At 32.7% G+C, this 13,747-nt stretch overlaps 1 pseudogene; it reads left to right on the top strand.

Annotated features, from left to right (window-relative positions):
- The first annotated feature begins 6,630 nt into the window (after positions 1–6,630).
- Positions 6,631–7,195, top strand: LOC126486581 (transformer-2 protein homolog alpha-like; annotated as a pseudogene).
- Positions 7,196–13,747: the final 6,552 nt, after the last annotated feature.

Here is a 13,747-nt window from a genome sequence, read left to right as displayed (position 1 = left end):
GGGGCGAGAGGAAGGGGAGGAGTGGTAGGGAAATGGGAGGCAGGGAGGAGGCGGATTTTTTTTTCAACAAAAAACAAATTTTAAAAAAAAATTAAATATATATTTAACATTCCTTTTTCTTCCTACATTTAGGATATTCTCTTTGTGTTCAACCTCTAACAATTTGGTTATAATACATCTGGGAATCAGCATATTTTTGATGAATCTTATTTGTAATCTTTGACTTTTTGTTGTTGTTGTTGTTGTCTTTTTGTTTTTTTGTGAGCCAATATTTTTTTAAGTCGTTTCTACTAGTTTAGTTTGGGGTAGCAGTTTTAACCAAAAGGTAAACTAAATAATACAGCATTCTTGAACAAATAATCAAAACAAATTATAATAATATTAAAATTAATGCTAGTTTAGCATAACTTTGAAGAACTAACGTTCTGTAGTCAAACTTCCTGGCTTTAAAGCATTCGTATATCATAAACAGGCTCAGTAAACTGGGTTAAATATATTTCATCTCTAACTCAATTTGCACTTCTGAAAGTGGAGGTAATGTACATTTCTATAGGGTAAATATGAGGCCAGAAGGAGCCATGGAATTTAGAATATAGTACCCAACATAAAACAAGTAAACATTGTTTATTGTTACTTATTCAGTACTGAGCTAATGCTGTCTGACAATATTATGCTAATTACACATTATGTGTGGACTGAATCTACAAATGTTCTAAAGTAGTTTTAAAAAAATATTGGCATTAAAAAATAATAGACACAATTCAACTTCAACCCATAGAAAATAGAAATGATATGTAAGAAGAAATAAATCAAAGCTCCCTGGAATTTTTGATATTTTAACTGTCTACAATGATTAAAAAATACATTTAAATGTACATCATTTTTGTGGGTACCTTTGACCATTTAATAACTGCATAATTTGGTATTTCTCCAGGTTTGAAAAATCTTTTGCAAACATTTCCTTAAATATGTTTTATGCTTCTTTCACTTTTCTGGTCTCTTGACTGTTAGTCACTTAATATTTGGCCTTTTAATATTCTGCATATTTCAGATCTTTCTTTGTCAATTTCCATTATTTTTGTTTTTATTTTTTGCCTATGTATTTTCAAATAACTTGTATCCAACCTCATTGTTTGCTAGTGGTTCTTAATGGTTTGCTTAACATTCTCTATTACGTGGTTTGTTTATTGTATGATAAGTCCAAAATTTTTTACTATCATTTTAAAGATTTATGTATATATTTTAAGTGTGTGTGTGTGTGTGTGTGTGTGAACAAATGTCCACAGAGGTCTTGTAACTGGAATCACAGATAGTTATGAGCTGCCTGATATGGATGCTGGGAATAGGGCATTTATATTTTTTTAGAAAAGTGATACATGATTTTTAAGGTATTATTTCAATCTGATAAATTTCTCTGATAAATTTGTAAATTGCTTCTCTGTATTTCTTTGAAGTCTGTTCATACCTTTCATAAAATAACTATTTTGAATTGGCAATTTCTTCATGTAAAATTACCCCCATAATATTATCTGTGCATGATACTGTCATAATCCTTTGATTATTATTGATCCTGTGGATAAGTATCAGTATTTGTGCATTCAAGGTGGGTATTTATTCCAGTCTTAGTTGTTTGAATTTGTTTGTATTTGTCATTCTGCATACACTTGTCAAATAATACTGAAGGCACTAGAGTGGTGCTTAGGCTCAAAACTGTCTTTATTGTCAGAATTACCAGATGGCTTCTTCTCTTCTTCTGGATCAACTATTTTATAGAGCCTACATAGCCTGTTATAAAAGCAAGAGTTATATGTATGAGTGGGATATTTTTAAGGCTCTAAACAGAGCTCTGTTAGAATATTCTATGGGATGCACACTAGAAATCATACCCAAAAGACTAAGATAAATCCTCCTTGGTCCTTTTTTTATGCAATAATGATTTGAGATCAGGATGAAAGAGGTTGACTCCTAATCCTATAGCATTTTGGAATGCAATTTCAACAACATTTTTGACATATAAACCATACTTTATGAAGAGGCACTAGCATGTGTGACTCCTCGTTGTCCTCTTCGTAGATGCTTTTCCTTAAGTAATCAAGTCAAAACATAATCTTTGGGAAATATTATTTCTAATTTTGATTTATATTGCTTTTTTTTTTTTTTTTGATTTTTGAGACAGGGTTTCTCCGTAGCTTTTTATTTATTTATGTATTTAGTTAGTTAGTTAGTTAGTTAGTTAGTTAGTTGGTTTTGGGGTTCCTGTCCTGGAACTAGCTCTTCTAGACCAGGCTGGCCTCAAACCCACAGAGATCCACCTGCCTCTGCCTCCCGAGTGCTGGGATTAAAGGCGTGCGCCACCACCGCCCGGCTTCCATTTATATTTCTTTACCTTTTACCTAAATCCAATGTGCCTACAAATCACTTTAATCTGTGGGATTAGAAGACTTAAAGTGGGGCTGTTCCATCATTTTGCTGGTGGAACACCTACAAATATCCTTGATGGTATACCCTAAGTTTCCTCTTATATTAATTTTCCTAAATTTTGTATATTTTCTCCTCTTTGAACTATATAATCTTAATTAATCTATTTTCATATCAGTCAGTTATTTCATCTGCTGAATTTGTTCTTTAAAGATATTCTAAGTAGAATGTTTTTATTACACATTTCAGCTCTCAAATTTCTCTTTATTGATTTGGAAAAGTTTTGACATTAAAATATATCCTTTGGTGTGAGATCATTCCCTAGATCTTCTTTGTCTTTGCCCATGGTTTCCTTTGACTTACTAAGGATATTTAACTTAGCTGATTCAAAGTTTATCTTCAGTGAGTTCAAATTCTGTGCTTCCTTAGAGATAGTTTCTATTAAATTGCTTTTTTCCTAAACATAAACCAATGCATTTGTTTATTCACATGCTTTATTATATTTACTTAAAACTGGACAGTTCTGCAATGTACTAACTCTGAAAATCATACTCTTCAGCCTTTATGGATTTACTTTTGATGGTTGCTGTGGAGTGTAGTTATTCTTTTAGTGACTTTCCTTACCATTTTTAAAGATGGCTTCTTATTCGGTCTCTGAATTCTCTTTTGTTAGGATGTAATAAACTTGGAATTTTACAAAGATTTATTTGAATACATGTAGAATAAAACAGAAGTAAGTAAGTAAGGCAGGAAGAGAGACGGGGGGGGAGAGATGAGAGAGAGAGAGAGAGAGAGAGAGAGAGAGAGAGAGAGAGAGAGAGAGGAAATGAAGAAAGTAGAAGGAAGATAGGGAAGAAAGTGTTCTTTGTATTTTCAGGTTAGCTTTGGATTGGATTGAAAACTCACACAAGAAGCCTACCATTTATACATTCTTTTGTAGCACAAATTTTAATTGGTCTTAATAATAGAAGCTTGCAATCAGTTATCTGGGGGTGAAATGAGATATCAGAGAAGCAGTGCAACCAGCCACTAGAGGTAGCACTAGAGGTAGCACACACATTTAATCCCACAACTCAGGAGACAGAGGCAGACTGAGCTCTGTTAGTTCAAGGCCACCCTGGGCTACATGAGATTGATCCAGTTTAAAAAGGAAATAGAGCTCACACAAAGGTGATCCTAGGATTTGGGATCACAGGTGATTAATCCCAGCACTAGGGAGGCCATATATAATATCTGTGCTTGTTCATGTATTGAATATTAAGCAATATCTAATAATGAAGCATTATTAAATGCTAGTGAATCCATCTATAAAAGTGAGATGTTTACACCTATTTGATTGAGATGCTAAACATGTACCAATTATGATTTCAAATAGAAAGTCTTTAAAGTTTTTGAAAGGAGATTTTGAAAGTCTTTAGACATTTTGAAAGGAGAAGAAAGAATTTTTGCTGCATGGGAAAGTAATACAAGATATATCATAATTTCACAATTTTAAAAAATCAATTCTGCCACTCATTAATTAGCTTATATATAGATAGTGTTCCTGTCCTACCCAGTACTGCAGTCATTCCAACCCAAAGAAACATACCAAGGCTTATATAAATTATAAACTCTTTGACCTAATAGCTCAGGCTTATTATTAATTAGCTTGTACAATTTAAACTAATCCATCATTTATATCTATGTTTAGCCACATGATTTGGTACCTTTTCTCAGTGCAGCATTCTCATCTTGTTTCCTCTATGTCTAGATTATGACTGAATCTCTGCCTTTCCTCTTCCCAGAATTCCTCTAGTCTAGTTGCCCCACCTATGTGTCCTGTGTGGCTAGTTGTCAATCAGCATTTTATTAAACCAATATAAATAACAAAACTTTACAATGTACAAGAATATTATCCCACAGCATTTCCCCTCTTCATTTCAAAACTGAAACACTGAATCTGATCTCTTTTGTGTAGCTTTTTTTCTAACATTTATCTGTAGGAACTTGTAACCAACACTCTAAACAAAACAAACATCCATAATTCAATTTTTGGGAATGTGGACATAGTTTTCTACACTACTTCCAGCTGACTGGGGATGCTGGCAATCTTATGGTGACCCAAAGAAAATTTAGGATCATGGTCAAGTCCTGACTGGAGTATTCTGTGAGGCTGGATTATCTCAACCAGCAGTATTGAAACTGTTCTGGATGTAGAACTCAGAAGAAGCTGCAAAAAATGTACTATAAAACATTGGATCTTCTGGATCATTTTTTCCCCAATGGAAATTTTTCAGTGGATCTTCCTTGGTCATACCTTATTTTTCTTAACCAAGAATAAATCCAGAGGCTCGCATTTCCTGTAGAAATAAAAGCAAAACCTCTTCTCCAAAGTAACATATCTTTTTATTTAAATATTGAAGTCAACACATTTTCAAAATATATAGATTGGATTAACCCAGCAGCATTTATAAATGTCTTTTAAATGCTGTTGTTTCTTCCTCAGAAGTAAAACAATTCAAAGACAACAAAAACATACAGTATCCATAATTTCTTTGTATTTTCATTCCTTTATGTGGCTATTTTTACTCTATTTCTTTTATTTTTGTTTTATTTACTAAAGCAAATCTTATTCTAAAAAAAAAAACAATATATGTGAATTTGTTTTCCTGAAAAGTAAAAACTCTAATCTTGAGGTTAGAAAAGTATCATATCATAAACATAATGCCATTTCTTCCTGACATGCTATAAAAAAGTGAAGAAGCATTATTTCACAAAGATAATATGCCAGGTTATCAATTAAGTATAACTTCAAAATTAGTTTATTGACATATTGCTTTCATATTTGTAAAGAAAATAAGAATGCTTACAATGTTAGTTAATTAACTACTGTTCTGACATCTTGATAAAACATAAACAGATTTTTTTTTTATCAACTAGAGCTCTTTATTCATAGTCTTTTTGATGTCCTGTTGGAAGAGTATAAAATTAACTTTATAACTCATTCAGCTCCTATGTCAACTCAAATTTTGAAATTTTAGGGCTAATTGGTCTTTATTTGGCTATATTATATATAGCAAAACCTAGATAAAGGATTGAACATAAAAGCAAAATGAAAGAATATCTACAAAATACAAATCATTATTTTCTAACAAGACCACCAGGGAAGGTAAAAGCATCATAATGCTTTATATAATACAATTCCATTATTATAGACATGTTTCTATCCATATCCAAAGCAAAAACAAAAATTCTTTATATGGGTAGGAGCTGAGAACATTTCCTGGTGATAAAAAGGTTATCAATAGAAGGGAGCGCTTGATTTTCACTTGGTTTTTCTAAAAGCCTCCTCCTTCAATATAACTTTTCCCCCATCTCTAGGAAAGAATACTTAACATCGAAAAAGAGGAATATCTATTGAATCACTCAGTCAGCTACTCAAAATTATTTTTTTTACTATATGTGTTATAAAAAAGAATATAGAAAAATACATGTTACTCAAGAAACAAAACGTTTGGGGAATGATATGGAGAAAAATAAAACAAAGAAATAATAATTCATGTGGAAGGGATTGGTGAATATTTTTTCATATCACAAACCTCATGGAAATTGTAGTCAATAGAATTGAAATTTCAGAACCTTCCTTTAGTCTTGCTAATGATGTCTCAGGAAGAGAATAATATTGTCTTCCTCTCATGGATATATTTTCACATATATCTTGCTTCCCTCTTGACTGTTCCCCCCCCCCCACACACACACACTGGGCTCCTTTTTACTTAGATGTTGAACAATTTAAATGACAATTATACCATTAAGAGAGTAACAAAGGATGTAAAACGGAAACACAATTGGCCACAGATTAAATAACCAGGGTTTTGTTTTGAGGACTAGGAAGCATTAGAAGTTTGGAAATCCAGAATTAAAAAGAAAAAGGAGGGGAAAAGAGTCATTAGCCACAACCACTCCATTATCAATATCAATAGCGTCTTGGGCTATAGGAACGAAATCTTGACCGTGATCTATATGGACTGTAATAAGGAGAAGTCGACCTTCTTCTGTATCGGTAATCGTAATCTTTGTATCTGTCATAGCCTCGATCATATCCTCTATCATAGTAAGAATCTCGTTGTTTACCACCTCCGCCACCTCCTCCTCCTCCACCACCTCCACCACCACTATGAGTTGGTTTGCCCATGTAAAAGCCTGGTGTAGGTGTATGAGCTCTTGGCCGACATGAGTGATATAGAGGAGAACAACTTCGAAGACAGAGTCTCGCTCTCAAAATCTCCAACGGGAACTCCTGCTCGCGTAAAATCAGAGAGCAGGTCAGGATCTTGTAGTCCATCACGGGTTTCCAAACATTCTGAATCCCATTCTCGATCAAGATCAAAATCCAGGTCAAGGAGACATTCTCATAGATGCTACAGTCGGTCCAGGCCCCACTCTCATAGGATACGATCTCGAAGTAGATCCTAGTCATTCTCCAACGTCTAATCGCAGAAGACATACAGGCAGCAGGGCGAATCCAGATCCCAACACTTGCCTGGGAGTGTTTGGCCTCAGTTTGTACACAACAGAAAGAGATCTTTGTGAAGTATTTTCTCGATATGGACCGTTGAGTGGTGTCAATGTAGTTTATGATCGGTGAACTGGCAGGTCACATGGATTTGCTATTGTGTATTTTGAGAGGATAGATGACTCTAAGGAGGCTATGGAAAGAGCAAATGGAATGGAGCTAGATGGTAGAAGAATTCGTGTGGATTATTTTATAACCAAGAGACCTCTTGACTGTTCTTAAACGAGGTGTTGAGGGCTCCACATAATAAAATAAATCATATGTTTCTAACTCCTTTAAATATATAACCAAGTACTAAAGAAAAATCTAAAAGAACATTTACAATTGTGAGTTAAATATTATCCAAAATATTTGAGTGATTATAGAGATTTATGGCATTTTTCACAGATTGTTGATAAACTCATGTTTTTTCTTGCAAAACTAGGCCGACTCACAGGACACAAAATGGCCTGATGATATTTATTTTGTGTCTTACAAATATTTGGGAGATAGAATGTCAAGAAAAATACAATCAAATTTGATTCATATTTATTCTTCAGTATCCACAATATTTTACTGTACACTATCCTGAAAAAGTTAACCTGATACATTGGAAAGATTTTATTGTGACATTCTTCAGTAACTTTTATATACTGTTTCTTTTCATAATTTGAGAAGCAATAATGATTTTTGTTTTAAATTTCTTCATAAATATTCTTACTGATGGATGATGCATTTATTTAAGCATCAGTGGACAAATAAAGTTATCCATGGGTGACTAACAACCTTGAATAAATACCCCTTCGCTCAGTTGCTATCCACAGCACCTAAGAAATGCAATTACATGCTGGGACCTATTATCCCAATTAATGGACTGTTTTATATTCAATGTGCATTATAGTTGAAACACTTTAGAGGCCTGGCCTTCACTTAACTATGGGCATAGGAGAAATTTATAACAAATAACCAAGAAAAGCCTTTCATTTACTTACCAAGATATGTAGCGTGTAATTATACTTTAAGCATAACTAGGCAAGGCTCAAAATACCGTTTGATTTAAACCACAATAAAATTATATTTCTTAAACTGTAACAAATATAACTTCATAATGAGCAAGTCATTGTGGGTTACTGTAATACTGGACTCTTCGTTATCAGTTATGTCTTACTCTTCTTTCTTTTAATGATGTGGTCAAAGGCTATACTTGATTATTATTTATTGTATTCAAAGAGATTTTCATTATTCTAGGCATATGAACAGAAAAAGCAGCAATACACAGAGGTCTTTGACTAGCTAGATGCATGAACAAATAAAATAGTCTGCTGAGAAGTACACAGCCTCTTGTTGTGCCGCTACTTCGTAAATTGTCAGCCTGGGGCTATGTTTTATGGCATTGGAATTTGACCACTGAAGTTTAACTCTACTCCCTCTGGTGGTTTGCAAAGCTGTATCACCAAAGCTATAAAATAAAACACTGTTGTAATTCTTCTCCTTATTGTAAGAAGCATTGATTGCCTCTGATTGTATATTATAGCAAAGGGGCAGTCTATTACATGAATTTATTGCATCTTATACCTGATAATTACTGGAAGTTATTGAACAAGGCAGGGAGTTATAGCCAGCAAGTTCCTGCCCTAGCTGAGGAAGCAAATCTACAGATATTTAGTGGATCTAAACAGCTGTAAACAACACATCCTGTTTACAGTGTGCTAGAAATGTATAATTTAGAGTGTAAGTGAGCTTATTTTAAGAATCATACTGTGAATACCATGATATTAGATTTGAAATATGAACATTGTCAAAATGCTGTGCTAAGAAAAACAACTTTGTTTCTTATAACCTTATCTGACAACATATAAAAATGTCAAAAAATGTCAGACCACATGGGGTTACTACTTACTTTAAGTAAATGTGCTTTGAGGATTTCAACTTAAATGCTTCATCTATAGTGCAAAAGACATGTTTAACAATATTTAATTTTACACTTAAGATTGGAATTACTTGTTGATTTAAACTCACTTTTAGTGGAAAAAGACTTTCACTAACCAAAAAATAGGCAAAATTTAAATATTACTAATAATTTCACTTTCTATAAAACTCACAACAAAATAGGGAAAATGCCAGAATTAGACTTTTCTTAAAGTACGTGTATCTATTTATTTTTATATAATTTATTCCATCCAAATTCAGAAATAAGGTTACAGTTGCACAATAGTCAATAAAGTACTTGTCTTATTTATAGATCAAAAAATACTTAATTTAAATGTTCTCTGACTGATAATATAAAACTACTTCTTAGCTTAACAATATCCAGAGGGCCCACAAATCTGAGGAAATGGGGAAGTACAGAGTAAAAAGAAGCAACCAGTTGTTTTATGGAAATTACATTTAAATAAAAAGATTATGGCTGGATTCCATAGATTACAGCTTTTTGCCTAAGGCAATCTATGAGTGATGCAAAATGAGCTTCATAAAACTAAGAAGAAACTGTGAAACTATAATGATCTGAAGAAACATATAATAGAGTTAGGGGTAAGAATATAGGTAGCAAAACAGTGCTATTGTCCATGTCAACTCACAGTCATTATGTTCATTTGCACAAGACCTGCACAAGATCAAGCCTGTACAAATTCAAGTATGGATGGGGAGGGGATGCTGAGACTCTGTCTCTACCTGAAGAGAACATGTTATTAGGATGAAAATAGCTAAAGGAGAAAAAATTGCCTGTTTGATGCTTATTTCCTAGTAGATTACACTTACATCATATAGGCAACATTATTTGGACCCCAAGAGTTATTAATAACCATAAAAAAGAAGACATGGAATTAGGAGTACAACAGGGTAGGGACACTACAGAGAAGTAGTGTATGATAAATATGATAAAATAGAATATATATATATATATATATATATATATATATATATCAAAGAATAAATAAAATATTTTTAAAGAACAGAGCCAAATAGTCCTTTAATGCGAGTCAAATTCTCTAAGATGTATAATGAGCATTTATAGACCAATAATGAATACCAAGAAAAAGATCAGAAGAGCAATTCTTTTCACAATAGCCTTAAAAAATAACAATAGTAAATTAGGATGAAACCAAGATGAAGAAGTTAAAGTCTTCTCCAATGGGAACTTTAAAAATTATTTTAAAAATCCAATTTCATGCAGAATGGATCAATAACAACCATATATAATAAATGAATGCAACAAATTACATGTAAAAGTATTTAACCTCAATTTCAAATAATTTTGTGAAGAAACTGGAAGTTTTGCTTTCATTAAAAAATATAGGGTCTACTATTTACATGGGCTATACTATGTGTCTTTAGTATGCAAATTTTTCCAAGGAGTAGTATGTAGTGTGTGTCTGTTTGTGTGTGTGTGTCCACATGCACACGCATATACACATATGGAATATTGTATACTTCCACTATAGACTTAAGAATGTATTGGAAGGAAGGTGGTGGTGGCACATACCTTTAATTTCAGCACTTGGAAGGCAGAGGCAGGCACATCTCTGTTGGTTTGAGGCTAGCCTGGTCTATAGGAGCGCGTTTTCAGCTACAAAGCTACTGAGCAATCCTGCCTTGAGAAAAACAACAACAAAATTTGTATGTGGAAAGGAAAATCTTCCAAGATATCTATAGGAATATTGTAACAGAAAAAATTATTTTGAGGATTTCTACTGCAGGTTTTTAAGATTTACTGTAAAATTATTGGAATTAAGAAAATATGGTAATGGTTTAAGATAATAAAACCAATTGAGAAATCAATGTAGACAGTCTAGGTAGTTTTAAATGATTAGTTGACTTTTGAAAATGTCATCAAAGCTAATGGCAAAAATAATTTTCTCAATGAATGAAAATGGTAGAGCTAGAAAATTAATCCTTAACAACTATTTTGTATCATGACTGAAAATAGTTTGTGCTAATTCATATTAACAAAATAATATATATGAAACATATAAAAGAAACATGCATAAATAATTTTATTGATTGAGGTTGAGTGGGTATTTTATACACGAAGCATAAAGCAATACTGATGACAGAAAACTTCCACTTATTCAAACAAAAATAAATGGCTGGATAAACAGAAAATGAAAAATATTTTCAATGTACATCCAGACTAAAAACATACCTTAGATATCTAAAGAGCCTTATCAATCAATAATAAAAGATGATTACACAGCACAAAAAACTTGAGCAGATTTTAACATCAAGTAAAATAAATGGCCAATAAGCCCACTAAAAATAAAACACCTTCTCCATCATTCCTATTACATCCAGAAGAGCTGCAATTATTAAAACTGATATTTGCAAATATTGGCAAGGATGTAATATAACTGGATGCTTCACAAAGTATTATTACAAATGTAAAATTGTTTATCTACTTTAATAAACATCCATCTGACTGAAAAGATAGTAAAATAACAAAGAATTTATAACAATTTTATATGAAACTCTAGCTGAGGTCAAAATATAGCAAAAGAAAAATCAGAAACAAATGCCTTCTTGATTTGTTAGATATAGCTATCATGCTAGAAGTGCAATGAAGAGGTTTTCTGGAATCAAACTAATGTTATATACTTTCATGTAGTTTTGGATTATATGAGTATATTAGTCAGTCAAAGCACAGAAAAAAGTCACTTAAAATTTGAATAGTTTACTGAATGCAAATTTTTACTATAAAGAAAAATTTAAGTGTAATCATAGTCAACTCTAATTAGAGATATCTATGCTAAAATGTTTTAAGCATAAATGATATTGCTACCACCTTACTTTGAAAAAGATCTAAATAGATTTTTGATAGATTAACAATGGATTGGTCTAATACATAACTCATGTGATGAGATAAATATGAAAAAGATTAAATTCCAATGTTTATACAATGAATAGGTTGTTTTACTGTTAATACATATTGTTCTTTTTTGCTTATTTAATTTTTCATATGATGTTAGAATATTATATGATTTGAAAATTAATTTTAAGGTATTACCAATTAAACTATTTTAAAACTCAATTATAACATAATAGCCACTTTACTTGACATAATGAGAATTATTCCATGAATACAGGGAACATTTTACTTAATAATTCTTTTACTTCATGAATTCATGATTTCCTATTCAATTAACACCTGGACTAACATAGAGAGTAAAGGATAGTTTCATTCAGGCCTTATTTCTTGGCAGGGTTGGCTTGAAGGCTGAGCATATCTAGGCCTTATTATACGGTTTCAAATTCTTAGTAGTCATGTAGTTAGACTTAAAAAACTGTTTGGAGTTTTAAAAATCCGTGCTTAGAGGTCAGGACATCATATTACATTAGAAGAAAGCATAATAGACAAGTCCAAATTAAAGAGAATAATGTCACATAAGTTGTAGTTCAGTTTAATCTGCCATTATTATTTTTTATTTTAAACATTTCAACTGAATCAGTCTCACTATTGAAATATGCAGTATTGATTACATACATGCTGATGCTTCATTATCTATGGTCAGATAAGTGATAAGTGATTTTAAACATTATTTTGCCATCAATGACCTTAAAGTTGATGCTGGTATGGGTGACAGAAAATCACACAGATGTGATAAGTACTTTATTGAAGGTACTCACAATAATAGATAAGGTCAAAGGGAAGACTGTGGTGATATTTTGTTTGTGCTTTAACAAATAAAGCTTCCCTGAAGTTCAGAGTGTGGAGTTAGTTACACTAGTTAGCCATAGAAGACAGGCAGTGGTGGCCTTTAATCCCAGCACTGAGACTAATTTAAACGAATCACTGTGACTTCAAGGCCACCCTGAGCTACGCGAGATTTAATCAGTCTATAATGAAAATAGAGCCAAGTGGTGGTGGCTCACACCTTTAAGCCCAGCACTAAGGAGGTAGAGATGGGAACTGATATGACTGGGTAAAGAGAGGAATATAAAGCATGAGGAGACTAGAGCTCATGTCATTCAGTCTCAGAATTCATAGATTCCTTAGTGGATTTTGTTCAGGAAAGAAAAAGAAGATAAATGCACAGTTTTTAGGAATTAGAACTTTGTCTCAAGTAAAACAGAGTTGGATGTATATAACCAAAAGGGCAGAGAGGAAAATTAAAGCCATATGTAGCTAACACAGCAATGAATTTTTAAGGACTTTCTTTGTTAAAACAAGGTAATATTCAGATTAACATTCTCCAAATCTTAAAACAAATCATAAATTTATGTATGTTACTAGGAGAAATATTAGAAAGTACTATAAAGAACAAACACCAAACATTCAGGTTTTACAAGAATAGAGCACAATAGTTGCTGATTTTTCAAAGTCACCAACATACCTACCTTTAAAATGGTAGACAAACAAATCTGTATGGGTTGAGCAATGACCCTAAACAACAGAGAAACTGCAGGCTTTAAAACAGCTGAGACAGAAGCAACTAGATGTTCGGTATATTGACTATCAATCAGCCCATGGAATTCTTTATTTGTTGTTAAAGGAAATCTGGAAAATGGAGAATGGTGACAGCTCTAAGAGTGAGCTCTCTAGAATCTAACATTCCTTTACCTTCTCTATTACCTAAAGAATAGCCTCTTCTCATTATTGATTTAAAAAATAGTTTATTCACTATACCTTTATAAGAAAAATGTAGGCCGGGCGGTGGTGGCGCACACCTTTAATCCCAGCACTCGGGAGGCAGAGGCAGGCGGATCTCTGTGAGTTCGAGACCAGCCTGGTCTACAAGAGCTAATTCCAGGACAGGCTCCAAAACCACAGAGAAACCCTGTCTCGAAAAACCAAAAAAA

This window comes from Alexandromys fortis, unplaced genomic scaffold, assembly GCF_014885135.2.
Source record: "Alexandromys fortis isolate MF-2015 unplaced genomic scaffold, M_Fortis_MF-2015_v1.1 scaffold_114, whole genome shotgun sequence".
Classification (NCBI taxonomy): domain Eukaryota; kingdom Metazoa; phylum Chordata; class Mammalia; order Rodentia; family Cricetidae; genus Alexandromys; species Alexandromys fortis.
Note: the sequence above shows the minus strand (reverse complement) of the source record. Positions and strands in the feature narration are given on the sequence as shown.